The sequence below is a fragment of the Bidens hawaiensis genome, unplaced genomic scaffold (assembly GCF_021521415.1).
Source record: "Bidens hawaiensis isolate Kalapana, Puna unplaced genomic scaffold, B.hawaiensis_p1.1 tig00000536_1, whole genome shotgun sequence".
NCBI lineage: Eukaryota > Viridiplantae > Streptophyta > Magnoliopsida > Asterales > Asteraceae > Bidens > Bidens hawaiensis.
Window position 1 is genome coordinate 1,814,477 of NW_027491034.1, and position 15,964 is coordinate 1,830,440.

The following is a 15,964-nucleotide window of genomic DNA, read 5'->3' on the forward strand; positions in this document are numbered from 1 at the left end:
ATAGAGAACACAAATTATGGAGTGAATGGTGGGTCTTTTATGGTCCTCCGTAACTGAGGATCTTCATTCCTTTTTCCTTTGTAATCAATTTATTAGTTTCCATGTATAGGGCTTTGGTTTTTCCTTTATATGGTTGTGTTTGGTTCTCTTTGGAATATATCAAAAAGTTACAGAACCCATTTTGAGCGTGGTCTGCATACCAATTCAAGATGGTATCAAAGCGGGTTTAATCTTGGGATTTCTTACATACCTTCAAAATGGCCGATACCGTAGCTAATACCAACCAAATTCCCGATGAGTTAACAATGAAAATCGCTGGACTCCTGCGGAATGGTCTCGGAGCACAACAAACAGCAACTAATTCCGAAAATCTGTCCATTGGGATTAAACTCGGTGGCGACAACTATGCCCTATGGGCAACCCTAATGAAGAAAGCTATTGGAGGTAGGGGGAGGAGTGCTCACATTACATGGGAACCCTCACCTCCCTCTAAAACTGATGACAAGTATGCAAGATGGGAACAAGATGACCAGTGTGTGTTTACTTGGATTATTCAAAACCTTGAATCCAATTTGGTGAAAACTGTCTCACAGTATCCAACCACTAAGGCATTGTGGGACGGGCTAGCAACTACATATGGATATGGAACGGACTCGTTGCAGGTTTTCGATCTTCATAAAAGGGCTAATTCAATCCGACAAGGTTCAGAATCACTGGAAGATCTGTGGAATAAACTACAGAGCATCTGGATGTCTATCGATCGGAGAGATCCGAACCCAATGAAAGATCCTGAAGACATTCAGATCTACAATAAGAAGACACAAGAACAAAGACTTTATCAGTTACTCACAGCAATTGATGAAAAGATGGAACCAATCAAGAGAGACATTTTAAAGAAGGATCCGCTTCCAACGGTAGAGACGGCGTACGCCACTATACGTAGGGAAGTTGCCCGAATAAATATACTGAAGTCGGGTATCTCTGACAGTGAGTCGACGGAACTCGGAACATGTTTGGCGGCCAAAGCCTCGATGCTGAAATCAAAATTCCGACCCAAGGAAAAAAAAGATAAATCCAAATTATTTTGCACCCATTGTCAGATGAAGCGACACACAAAAGAGCAATGTTTCAAACTCGTCGGCTACCCGGAGTGGTGGGATGACGGCCATAAACAAAAGAGCAACCAACGGGAAAAGGGTTCCTCGGGGGCTAGTGTGGAAGATGATCAAAGCCAGAAAGGGAAAAAAGAAAGCAACACAGGTTTTGGGGGAATAGCCATAACCTCCGATGGTGATTCCATAGGTAAAGGGTTTGAGGATTATGTCTCAGACCCCTTCTCTACTCACAATTGTATATATGGTCCTAATGTTTTTTTCTGTGAACAAAGGGATCCAAATAGACTAGATGAAAAAATCAAAGCCTATCATGTTCAAACCACTTCTCAATCCCAATCGATGACTTCTAAAAATTGGATCTTTGACTGTGGGGCTACGGATACCATGTCATATGATCCCAAAGATTTTTGCAACCTATCTTCTCCATCTAGGTCCCATATTGAGACTGCAAGTGGAGAGATTGTTAATGTCAAAGGGGGAGGGTCTATTATTTTTTCGGATAAAATGAAAATAAACAACTGTTTATATATCCCTTCCTTATCCTCAAAGTTATTATCTATTAGCCAAGTTACAAAGCAACTCAACTGTGTGGTGCTTATGTATCCTACTTTTTGTGTCTTGCAGGACATTCGTACGAAGGAGATAGTTGGGCGTGGTACTAAACGAGGAGGTCTCTACTATGTTGATGAGGTTGTTCACAGGGGACATGCCATGCTGGCTCATGGAACTACCGAGAGACAACTTTGGTTATGGCACCGACGTCTTGGTCATCCTTCCTTTAGCTATCTCAAAACTTTATTTCCGAGTCTTTTTGTTAACAATTCCATTCAAGAGAAATGTGAAACTTGCATTTTAGCAAAAATCATAAGGTTTCTTTTAATCAAAGTAATACTAGAGTTGCATCTGTTTTTTCTTTAATCCATTCTGATGTGTGGGGTCCGGCTCCTAACAGCACCAACAGCCGGTTAAAATACTTTGTGTTATTTGTGGATGATTTTTCATGAATAAGTTGGATATACTTTATGAAACATAAATCAGAAGTTCCCAGAATCTTTTTTATGTTTTATAAAATGATTCAAACTTAATTCGGGAAAAACATCCAGATCCTCCGTTCTGACAATGGAACAGAATTTGTGAACAAAACAATGAAAACTTTCTTTCAAGAAAATGGCCTTATTCACCAAACTACATGTCCTAATACTCCTCAACAGAACGGTACCACTGAACGGAAAAATCGTACCCTTCTTGAAAAAACTCGTGCTATTATGATTGAATCTCGGGTTCCTCAGTCCTACTGGCCAGAAGCTCTTGCAACATCCACATACCTTATAAATCGCCTCCCAACTCAAATTCTTGGTAATAAACCCCATTACAGGTCCTAGCCACTCAAGTCCGAGTTCCCTCTATTATGACCTTACCACCCCGTATTTTCGGTTGCTCCGTATTTATTCATATACACAAGGCTAATCGGAACAAACTGAGTCCGTGTGCCGAAAAATGTGTTTTTGTTGGGTACGGTGTTAATCAAAAAGGCTATCGTTGCTACAACCCGGTCACCCGTCGAGTCCATGTCACCATGGACTGCGACTTCATTGAATCTGATTATTTCTTCGAACCCCAATCTCGTGCTCAGGGGGAGAATGTAAGTGATTCCCTCGATTGGTTGCTATATCAAAGTTGCTCTCAGGAGGTTCTAACAGAGTTGGTAGATGGCGCCACTGAACATGCCCCTACCAATATAGAAGAGGATGCCAAGTCAGTTCACACAACTGATGTATCTTCTGAGGACAATGTCCAACAAGAGGCAAACACCGACGTGGAATCAAATGATGATCAACCAGAGGAAAACAATGAGGTAAATGAAGTAAACAATTCTGAGAGTCCATATCATAACAGTAAAACAATGAGGTAAATGAAGTAAACAATTCTGAGAGTCCATATCATAACAGTTCTATGCATGGTTCAAGTCATGACAGTTCAGGTACTCCAGATTTGGAACAAGAGGAACAATCAAGTACTCATGTACTCCCTCCAAGAAGAAATAGAGGAGTCCCACCTAATCGGTACTCCCCTGGACATGTCTCTGCTGCCTCTAATTACCCATTACAAACTAGCAGAAACAAAGTCTCTAAAATTGCCAGGGCTTTCGCGACTACTTTGTTTTTAGAAAAGATTCCAAATACAGCCCAGGAAGCGGAACAAACGGCTGAATGGAAAGAGGCTATGAACGCAGAAATGGAAGCTCTCAAGAAAAATGTCACGTGGGAAAGATGTATCTTACCACAAGGAAAAAAACCGGTTGGTTGTAAATGGGTATTCAATATCAAATATAAATCGGATGGCACGATTGAACGGCACAAAGCTAGATTAGTTGCCAAAGGATATACTCAAACATATAGTATTGACTACTCTGAAACTTTTTCCCCGGTTGCCAAGATTGACACTATTAGAGTTCTTTTTTCCGTAGCCGCAAATAGAGACTGGCCTCTCCATCAATTTGATGTTAAAAACGTCTTCCTTCATGGGGACTTGAAAGAAGAGGTGTATATGGAACCCCCTCCTGGCTTCTCAGATGATTTTCAAGAAAATGAGGTATGTAGACTTAAAAAGGCTTTATACGGGCTCAAGCAATCTCCGCGTGCATGGTTCGGTAAGTTTACAATGACAATGAAACAGTATGGATATAAACAAAGCAATGCAGATCACACTCTATTTTACAAAAGGAGAGGGGAACTGGTTACGTGCCTTATAATATATGTCGATGACATGATCATAACAGGAAGTAATAAAGAAGAAATCAACTCCCTTCGTGAAAACCTTTTCACAGAGTTCGAGATGAAAGATCTTGGGGGATTAAAATATTTCCTAGGGATTGAGGTGCTAAGGTCAAAAGAAGGAATCTTTATATCTCAACGGAAATATATCTTGGATTTGCTTGCGGAAGTTGGTATGATGGATTGCAAACCCAATGATACTCCTATGGCCGTAAATCACAAACTAAGAATAGTTGACGGAGCCAAACCCGTAGATCGGGAGAGGTATCAACGGCTAGTGGGAAAATTAATTTACCTGGCTCACACTCGGCCGGACATTGCCTATGCAGTAGGAGTTGTAAGCCAATTCATGCACAATCCTCAAGAAGATCATATGGATGCTTTGATGAGGATAGTCAAATACCTTAAAGGTACGTCAGGGAGAGGTATAGTTTTCAAGAAGAATGGCCACCTAGACGCTGAAGTGTTCACAGATGCTGATTGGGGTGGAATCCTAATGACAAACGATCAACCGCCGGTTACTTTACTCTTCTTGGAGGAAACTTGGTAACGTGGAGGAGTAAGAAGCAGAAAGTTGTGTCATTATCGAGTGCAGAATCAGAATTCAGAGGTATCGTTAGAGGAATCACGGAGATCCTTTGGTTAAAGAAGAAAATGAAAGAAATTGGGTTCCCTCTTAATCATCCAACTCAGCTAATGTGTGATAATAAAGCCGCAATTAAAATCTCAGAAAATCCGGTACAACATGACAGGACCAAGCACGTTGAAATTGATCGCCATTTCATAAAAGAAAAAATTGAGGATGGTACCGTCGAACTCCCGTTTGTCAGATCTGAAGACCAACTTGCAGATATTCTAACGAAAGCGGTTGCAGCAAGAGTTTTTGAATCAGTTTTATTCAAGTTGGGTATTGGAGACCCCACTAACCAACTTGAGGGGGAGTGTTAAAATATTTGGTCAAAAATAGAGAACACAAATTATGGAGTGAATGGTGGGTCTTTTATGGTCCTCCGTAAATGAGGATCTTCATTCCTTTTTCCTTTGTAATCAATTTATTAGTTTCCATGTATAGGGCTTTGGTTTTTCCTTTATATGGTTGTGTTTGGTTCTCTTTGGAATATATCAAAAAGTTACAGAACCCATTTTGAGCGTGGTCTGCATACCAATTCAAGAGAAGTGATATTCGGTGTGGTTAATGTTTTTATTTACGCTCGATGGTGGCTGTTAAATTTAAGGTCTTTGATGGTGGTTTTTGCCTCTATTATCGTTGCCATGTTCAATCTTCAAGGTGGTCTCATACCCTAACCCCCTAATTGAAAATGTGAGCCTTGATTAAAATGTATTTTTTATTTGTGACTAAAGGTTTTCTTCATGGTTTTATACGGTCTTAATTATTCTTTTGCTTTTGGATATTTATTTCATGTTGTAATTCAATGTGAAGTTTCACCATACTCTTGAGTTTGAGAGAAACTCGATTGAAATTTCCAAACGGATCTACAAAATTTCGGGTGAAAAAGGTATATCTTTGATATGTGTTTCTACGGGTCCACTTTAGGCTAACTGATTATATTGATTTATGTAAAGCATAGTGTTTATATCTGAATTAATGGATTCACTGGTTTGAGTATGATTTTCTGAAGTCAACATAAACATAGTTTTTCATACAATGGATTTTAAATTAGTGTTATATATATATATAGGATTAAAGAGTGATGGGGTCGTAAAAATGAGTAGGAATGGGAGGAAGTAATTAGTTTTAGATCTGAGCAGGACCAACTTAACTCGGTTTTGGAATCTAGAGATTTGTCGGAGGAAGAGGAATGGGTGTGACATGAATGTCTTAAGGGTTTATGGGAGTTGGAAAAGAATAAAATTTCAGACATAAGGCAGAAATCGAGAGTTCGGTGGGCGTCCCCCGTTGATGACAACCCGAACTTTTTTAATGGGATGTTAAATAACAGGACTTCCAAGAATTGTATCCCGGGTTTAGAGGTGTATGGGTTGTGGTGCGGCAATCCTAAAGTGATAAAAAAAGGTATGTTTTCTTTAAGTAGGTTCAAGGAAAGGAGGGCGTTGCGCCCGAAGCTTGTCTGTTGTAATATGAAATCCCTTTCTAAAGGTGAGTCGACTTCCTTGATTTCTTCGTTTTCTAAGAAGGAGATAAAGGATTCGGTTTTTGAAAGTGGTAGCGACAAGGCCCCGTGGCCGGCCACAGTTTAATTTCAGGTTTGTTAAGCATAATTTGGAGTTATTCGAAGATGATTTCATCTGGATAATTTCTATGAGTTGGGGGCTGTAAATATAGGGTGTAGCTTTTCGTTTATCGCCCTAATTCCAAAGAATGTTGATCCGCATTGTTTAAATGACTACCGGCCCATCAATTTGATTGGGATTATTAGCAAGGTCATTACTAAAGTGTTGACGAATCAGATGAAAAAAGTCATCAAGTCGGTTATTTCAGAATCACAGTCCGCTTTTCTAAAAGACAAGTTCATTTTGGTTGGACCGTTGATGGTAAATGAAATTATGTCTTGGGTAGATAAGAGAAAGATTGCTTCTTTTCTTCTGAAGATCTACTTTGAAAAAGCCTATGATAATGTTAAATAGGAGTTCTTAATTTCTATCCTATCCTAGATGAGTTTTCCTTAACGCTAGTGTAGATGGGCTCGAGGTATTCTCGAGTCGACGAGATCCTCGGTTTGGTGAATGGTTCCCTGACCTTTGAGTTTTCTTGTTCGAAAGGGTTGAGGCAAAGAGATCCACTTTGGTCATTATTGTTTATTATTATTATGGAAGCCTTGACTAGTATGTTAAGTGAAGCGTGCGAAGTGGGTGCTATAAAAGGAATCCGACTGCCAAATGGAGGTCCGTTGGTGTCTCATCTTTTATACGCTGATGACGCTATGATCCTTGGCTAGCGAAAATCTGGTCAATGTTGCTAGGATTTTATAAGGTGTTTCTACGTGTGTTCGTGGCTAAAAATTAACTTCCATAAATCTGGTCTAATTGGTAGTGAGGTAAATGGTAAAAACCTCAAATCTATGGCTAGTGTTTTGGGTTGCTCGGTTGGGTCAGCTCCATTCAAGTATCTGGGTATAATGGTGGGAGCTCATATGAATATAGAGACTAATTGGAATAATATCATAAAGATTTTTGAAGCTAGATTGTCTGGTTGGAAGGCACATACTTTGTCGACCGGAGGACGTGTAACGCTTATAAAGGCGGTTCTTCAAAGTATCCATTCTTATTATTTTCCTATTTTTAAAACGTCGGTTAAAATTATAGAGACTTTAGAAAGACTAATGAAAAAAATTCTTATGGGGTGGTTGATATACTGATAATTATATATATTTCCCTTGTATATTTAATGTATAATTTTATTAGTTTTTGTTCGTTTGTAGTTAAAATTTGTATACTACTAACATATTTGTGTTTTATATGTTTCGAAAGTTGAACGTGGTTAAAAAGGACGAGAAACTAGTCAAAATAAACTTAAAAAAGAAGCCATAACGAATCAGAAGGAACCCGAGAGATAGCCGGTCGGACCATCCATTAGTCGGCCTCCCTTGAGCACTCTGTGCCGCGCGGCCAGGTAGAGCACTCCGTGCCGCGCGGCCAGGTAGAGCATGCCTGGTCGCGCGGCGCCTAGAGACAAGAATTTTTAGAAAGTTCGCCTTTTTTGTTAGGTTTAAGGCCTAGTTGCACTATGATGTGTGTGCTTTGTGTAGTCGTAAAATGTTGGATTTGATGAATTTAAGTTTTCGCATAAGATCGTGTTTTAAATTTATAAAAGTGATTTCTACTACGACTAACCACACACAAAATAGGCAAGTGTACCTATCGTATATGTAGAATAGTATTGGTAGGAACCAAGTATCTGTCCGCGGACACAAATATCCCTAATAATAAATATTCATTTTAATTTAATCAGAGAAATAATCATTTTAGGGTGATTTTAAACTTTTTTTTAGATATATATATATATACACACACACATATAGGAGAGGATCATGAGAGAACTCTTTTTTATGGAGAGAACTAGAGAATTAATAATGAAATATTTTTAATTTAATTTAAAAAAAATATTTTTTAATTTTTTTTCTTTCATCCTTCTTAAATTTTGTTATTCTTCACCACAAAAAAATATAAAAATAAAAAAAAATAAAAAATTAACGAGTAACGCATATATGCAATACATCGACTTTTTTTATAATGCATATGTGCAATAGTGTGCATTTTGATATTTGAAATAGTGTTGAATAACATATATATAGTTGTTTGTATTGTATATTTTCAATAGTGTTATATTATATACAAAAATTAAAAAAAATCGATATAGTGCATATGTGCATTAGTGTTGTATTACATATATGCGATAATGTGTTTTGCATACAATTATTAGTGTCGTATTTTCATATATTCAATAGTGTGTATTTAGATAATGTATTTGTGTTGTATTATATGCAATAAAACACTATTTTATATATACAATACACATTAATGCACTTACGCATTACATCGACGAGTTTTTTTTAAGAACAATATCATCTTATTAGAAGGAGGAAAGAAAAAAAATCACAAAATAATTTTTATAAAATAGTTAAAAATAAATTCTTACTAGTTCTCTTGTTCTCTCTTTAAAATGAGTTCTCTATATGTATATATATATATATATATATATATATATATATATATATAGGTGAACAAGAAGAAAAATTCTAAATGAGTAAATCAATTATATGAAGGTTACCATCTAAAATCAAGAATCTATCCATTCTTCCTTTATGATTATAAAGTAAATATGTGATAAACTTGCTTTAATAATGTACGATAGAATATTCCCTCATTTCTAAGTGAACTTACCCTATGGCATAAAAGAAAGTAGCATGCATAGCTTTATGTCTACCACGATAATGTTAATTTACGTAAGCAAGTAGTTTTAGTAAAGTATAAAGATTTGGATTGACTTAAATTTCTCAAATACCAATTCTAACAACTTCGAGTAGTTATATTTTAGTCACACAACCTCTCCTTGGTTGATTAAAGTATATTATAATTATACACTCCTTTAACATATGATTTCTTTAACTAGTATGATAACCTAAGTAACCGTGTTAACAATGTTATTTCCGAATTATCAAAACTAAAAAAATAGATCATAGTTTATATGTCATTATAGAGGTAGGTCAATGAAAATCTCCAAAAACCCATAAAAGATCACCCGCGGGTCATTCAAGACTTTCACAAAAGTCACCCGTGGAACATCCCCATCACCCACATAACTCCAAATCAGAGGAAGAATAATGGAAAATTCCAAAGACCATCCGCGGGTTACTTAAGATTCCCTCAGAAGTCATCTGCAAGACATACCCATCATACGCGAGATGGCAAAATAGGGACGTCTACAAATCAGTTGTAACCAACTTCCTTCTAAAATATTTACGTGAAGATCCTTTCATGAAGGGCACGTGATATAGTAACCAGTTAAAGGAGGACAACTAGCAAGGTTGTTATAACCGTGCACATGGCCAGTTGTCTCACCCTATCAGGAGCGGACACGTGTCCAATTTGTTACAAAAAACATCTTTTAGAAAAGGACAGCTTTCCTGAACCTCCGGCTATAAATACTCACTTCATCATCATGAGGTATTCATTAACACTTCACATATTATATCAATCACTTAAGTACTTTTTCTCTTGAAAGGATTGTACTAATTCTCACGCCGGATGGTGGTTACGGGAAGACCCCCACTCTTGTCCTTCCCGTAACCAGCTCACGGTGTTCTGTTTTGCAGGTTTTCGTCATCGAACTTGTTGAGCTTTCACTTGTATTGAAGTATTACCTTTTATTTGACTCGTAACTTGTGGAATCATCTAGGGGTGTGCAGAATTAGGGTCGGACCAAAAAATACCGAAGAACCGGCCCGGAAAAACCCGACACCGAACCGACCCTAATATTATACAATGCATTCGGTCGTTACAATTTAATTCAATCGGTCTCGGGTCGAGTTCGGGTCTTTGCCCATGAAGACCGAAACACACCCGAAGAACCGATATTTGCCAATCTCTGTCTAGAGCATCCTTCGTCTTCGTCATATTCTTTATGATTTGAAGATAACTCTTTTCACCATTCTCTAATTTGTCATATTCCTTATGATTTGAACATAAATCTTTTCATCATTCTCTTATTTGTAAACTCAATATGCAATTGAACTCCTTGCTCTTCGTATGATTTAGAGAGAGACAGAGAGATTAAAGAAAAATACGTTGTGTATGGAGAACATATAAAACCAGATTGAAAATGAGTACTCTTAAATATTTATTGGAAAGTTAATTTTTTAATAATAATTTATTCATATCTAATTAGTTTAGAACCAGATTGAGATAGCTAGTTTCTCTAGTTATAAATTACACACATCTTTTTATATTGTGTTAGTAGAGAATTATTAAAAAGTTACACCTAACCTTTTGACCTTTGTTTTATACTTATCTCTCCTCCCTATTCACAATTACACATAATTATATATTTCTTCTTCTTCTTCTTGATCTTCCAGCACACACTGTTAAGAGACTTATTTGTCATCTTCTTATCGTCTCTCTTCTTCATTACCATCAACAATCCTAACGGGTGTCAACTGTTAAGCAAAGGAAAGATGGAAGTTCAGCCCCTTGTGTTTCTTGGTTTTAGCCTTCAAACCCGAAGAACCGAATCTAAAAAACCCGATACCCGTACTTAGGTCCGGATTTCGGTTATTGGTTTTCTATTAATTTCGGTCTCGGGTCGGGTCAGGTTTAACCCGGGTCGGTTCGGGTTAACTCTTTTTCACACCCCTAGAATCATCAATCTAACCTATTCGGGTTTAGATCCATGTTTCGTCACTCATACCTTCGTAATGAGGCCAGTTACTTAAGTGATGACAATCAAGTTTATGGCAGGAAAGAGACTAGTCGCCCGCGTGCAATGGTTAGACATACTTAGTACTGTAGTGATGCGAAAGAGGAATTTACAAAGCCATATCGACCCGCATCATATGCAGAGAAGTCAAAGTTCATCCCGTGAATTACTACTGCTTCGTTCCCTGTGAATTTGAAAATTCCTACTAATTTAGGGAAATACAACGGTATGATATATCCCAGTGATCAGTTGTTGAATTTCACAGCGGTAGGCGGGGTCAGTGGTTGGACAATGCAATATTGGTGTCACATGTTTGATCTTACACTGACTGGTGCCGCCCGCGAGTGGTTCGAGAAATTACCGGATGGTCAAATTCTAAATTAGAATAATTTGGTGGCCAAGTTTTCACAATATTTCAGTCAGCAAAAGAAACGCATGCGGGATTCGGCTGAGATTCTAGATGTGATTAGGCGGGATAATGAACATGTCGAAGAGTTCATTACTCGCTTCAATGAGGAAAGTTTAAACATTGGAGGAATTAGTGAGGATATGTTGCGGGGTGCCTTCCGCAAGAATGTTCGTAGTAGTGACTTAATTCGCTGCTTGACTGGGAGAGATGGAATGCCCAAAACTTGAGAAAAAATTATGACAGCCGCAACGGTTTTTGCGGCAACGGAACGTGTTTTAGGGCGGGATAGTGCCAAGCAGTCAGCAAAGGTGGAATTCAAAAACACACGGTTGACTAGGCCAGCACGAGAGTCTATATGGTCTCGCATAAAGCCTCCCGCAGAAAATCCAAAACGACTAGATGTAAGGTCATTGATTGGAAACTGGAACAAAGGTCGTAATTGGGGGCAAGACAATAACAAGTGGACTCTGTTGACAAAAAATCCTCCAGAAATCATAACTATAAAAAATGTGGATTAATCTGTGGGTCTTGCTCAAAATCTGATGGAGTAACTCGAGGACCGGTCTTTGTATCCCTGTCTCTCGACTCAATTATTTTTTCCGCATCCGCATGCGGTGGAAATTTTGGAGGAGACTTGGGTGGAGACCTTAGTGGAGATTTTGGAGAAGAACTGGTTGGAGATTTTGGTGGAGACCTGGGTGGAGATGTTGGTGGAGATACAGATTCTTCGATCACAATCCCCTTGAGGGGCATCTTGGTATGATATGAAAATATGGTTAGCACAATCACATTTATAGGAAACATAAAAAAGATCATTAATTTAAGAAGCATTACCTTTAGTGGTCTTGGTAGAAGCAACAAGATTTATGCGGTCGCCAAGACACATTTTCTTGGAACAGGAATGGAGGGTTTAGACGATTGAGCTTTATTTTTCACAATGGGTGTGGAGGCGTTAACATCTATTACGTCTTGATCGGTGGCGGGTTGTTCTTCTTCACTCACAGTGGCTTCAGCGGTGGCTTGGTTATCACTCACAGCTTTACTTGAAGTAGAACGATGCTTTCTTTTTCGGCTGAAACCTGCAAGAGCACGCATGATACTCTCAGCATCAATAGTATATCAACAGATGATTCCTCTTCACAAGGATGATTCTTCACTGGAAGTTAGAAGGACGATCACCCCTCTAGAAGTAAGGGTTGATAAAGGACGAGGATTTAACACTTCCTCACCTTTAGCAAACATAGCCTTAGATACCATAGGCTCTAGGCATAAAGTAGTGGAAAACAGGAAATTGTCACGAGTACGATCGATGAACGGTAAAGCCTTGGGGTCACGATGACAACGTGCCATGAGACCCGAAACACGGTCCATTAACGCGTATAAAATTGACCCCTCACCTGCAATCAATAACGACAATTATTAAAATAAAGTAAGTATGTTTAGCGGGATGAAAAGAATACACTTACTTTCATCAGGCTTTTGATAATAAGGCTCTTCATCTGTAAATGGCCATAATCAACTCATGCCCGCACGAACCAAAGCACCCTCATTTATAGCCCGCATAGGGGTAGGCGTATGAGACATAGAAAGAAACCACAGGAGATTGGCATACACTATAAACAAAAGATCTGGCAACTTCTCGTTTGGTGGGAGCTAGACCATCTATATGGGAACGACATCTTCCTGGATCCAAAAGAACTTCGTTCACCACTCGTAAGCACTGCGAGGCAGTTCAGTTCCAATAATCCCCTTCCTGGTGGTTGAACAATTAAACCAACCACCATGGCTGGTCATCTTATAAAAGACGGAGAATTTGTCAACGGTAGGCACGACAACATAATTCAAAGTGTCGGATCCTCAGCAGCCCAAACGGGTGCATTTGAGATAGATGGATATCGTGACCTGTCAGTATGTTGCCGAAGAATTTCGTTATTGGGAATCGAAGATTTCCAGTAGTGAAATCCTCGGCATATACGACCATCGTGCCATTTGGTGGTTTATTGGCAGTGGATCATGGGCAGGGAATTCCGATCCCCACTCTAGAGCCAATCCGTATACATTGACAATGTCTTGAAAATCACTTTTTTCCAATTAATGACTATTCTGTCAATGGAATGCGTACTTTACTTCTATGCAGCCATTATACCAGATGTAAATGGAAAGCACCGAGCAATTATGAAGGATTGATAATCGATATTTAGTTTCAGGAATGAAGATGAAAGGATGAAAAAAATTTCTTAAGTGTACGAGAAGTCCTATTTATACCCATTGCAGTTAATAAGATGGGAAAATGTCAGAAGAAAGAGAAAACGTTTAGTCCAATAACGAAATGATACGTCACGCGGGGAAACTAAAAAAGCAAAAAGGGGGTATAGTCCGGTACAGTGACAGCCGACATAGACATCGCATCACCATACGGCTCCTGCAAAGATGTCAAATCAACCTCTCCCATGCTTATCTTTAAAGGACAAAAATATCTCCACAAGCTCACCCAAAAGATTCAAAATTCCCATAAAATATCTTAAGTCCAAAATTTCACCCGCATAAATCTTCACGCAGAAGAAATAATGGACTTGGCGGACTTATAGAGGTAGGGTAGTGAAAAGCTCCAAAAACCTATAAAGGATCACCCACGGGTCATTCAGGACTTCCTCAAAAGTCACCCGAGGAACATCCGCATCACCCGCATAACTCAAAGTCAGAGGAAGAATAATGGAAAGCTCCAAAGACTATCCGTGGGTTTCTTAAGACTCCCTCGGAAGTCATCCGCAAGACATTCCCATCATACGCGAGATGTCAAAATAGGGATGTCAGCAAATCAGTTGTAACCAACTTCCTCCAAGAAGATTTACGTGAAGATCCTTTCTTGAAGGGCACGTGATATAGTAACCAGTTAAAGAAGGAGAACTGGCAAGGTTGTTATAACCGTGCACATGGCCAGTTGTCTCACCCTATCAGAAGCGGACACGTGTCCAGTTTGTTACAAAAAGCATCTTCTAGAAAGGACAGCTCTACCAAAAATATTTCCTGAACCTCCGGCTGTAAATTCTCACTTCATCATCATGAAGTATTCATTCACACTTCACATATTATATCAATCACTTAAGTACTTTTCTATCGAAAGGATTGTACTTATTCTCACGCCGGAGGGTGGTTACGTGTTTGATCCCGTACTTGAACAATAACCAACAATCAATAACGATTAACACAGATCTCAGATCTGTCAGTTATAATATTATAGATCTATCTCATAATCTACCTTGATTCGATGTTATACGTATGTATATATATTAAATAAGTTTAACGTGAAGCTTGAGAGAGAGTATAAACTTTAAACTTTTCTGAATAATATTAATTCTCTCAAAACTTCCACTATTTACAAGTGAACAGTGGTTCACTATTTATAGAAGACGATCTGGTTCGTTAACATCCCCTAGCGAACCAGCATCCCTTCGTTAAATAAATTAACTTAACGAACCACCCCCTGATTCGTTAACATCCCCTAACGAATCAGGAGGGAATACATTATAATATCCTAGTTCGCTAACATCCCTAGCGAACTAGACTTAACCTTAACGAACTACTCTTAGTTCGCTAACATTCCTAGCGAACTAGACTTAAACATAACGAATTAGACTAAAATAAACATTAAATATTACATTTAAATATCAAATAAACATTAATGATAATTACAAAGACTCTAGACGCAAAATCGTGCACTAACAGACACCCCCTCGTCTTGAGCTCTTTGTCTTTAAATTATTTGAAACGCTTTGTCTGCCAATCTCTGCAACTATGAATCCCATGTTCATGGCATACACGAACGACACGTTGGAATTGCATAGCCAGGTCATAATCTTCTTGGCGTTCAAACAAAATCTGCTTCCTGTGTAGCACGTCATTGTCTGTCTCTGATAAATTAACCAACCACATCGGATCGATTATCTTGATGAGCTCAGTTTGTAGTCCTCGACCACGAGCAATAACGGCCTCGCCAGTACGATTGTCATAGTACCAACGGTTGAAAGACAGTTGAATATCTTGAGGCATTGTCTTCACAGGAACCCTTCTCATTGTCTTTGGTGGCTTCACTTTCAAAACAAGTTTCTTCCAGCCGGTCCTTGGATCAATCTCATCAGTACGTTTACGTCTTGGGACCTGGGGCTTGAAGAATTTGAAGCCATGTTTGACCTCGAACAGTAAGTGTTAATGAAACCACTCAGCAGTTCGGTTACCCCCACGATTGATAAATGGACGTCTCGCGAGGGTGCGTACGTCCCAACGCGGTAATGTTAAAACATCCATTATCCTCTCGTAATATTGGACACCTTTTTCCCATTTAACAATACATACCTTAAGGTCTGAATCGTAGAGCCAAGAGACAATATCACCATATACCTTAGAAACAGTCTTGAAGGTAGTCATCTGATTTGCCTCAATCCAAGCAGCAGCTGTATCCTTTCTTTCTTTATCTACATACCGATAAGCACTGATGATCTTACCCACTTTCTGGCGTTTGAACCATCTTTCAATTTCATCATTAGTCACTTCTTTGAGTGAAGGAACAGTCCGTTGCACAATCTTCTCCAGTTCATTCTCAGTCTCCTTAATTACGTCTTCATTAAATACCGGAGCACCTTGATCAACATTTACGTGTTGATACAAGTCCGGGTATTCTTCAGCAGTCACATCCTCCATTTCAATCTCCTCGTTCTCATAAATAAAATATGTATTCATAAATAATGGATCAACCTCCATTTCTTCCTTATTG

The 15,964-nt window shown here is 38.7% G+C and overlaps 1 pseudogene; it reads left to right on the plus strand.

Annotated features, from left to right (window-relative positions):
* The first annotated feature begins 257 nt into the window (after positions 1–257).
* On the plus strand, positions 258–3,027 carry LOC143635230 (uncharacterized; annotated as a pseudogene).
* The last annotated feature ends 12,937 nt before the right edge of the window (positions 3,028–15,964 follow it).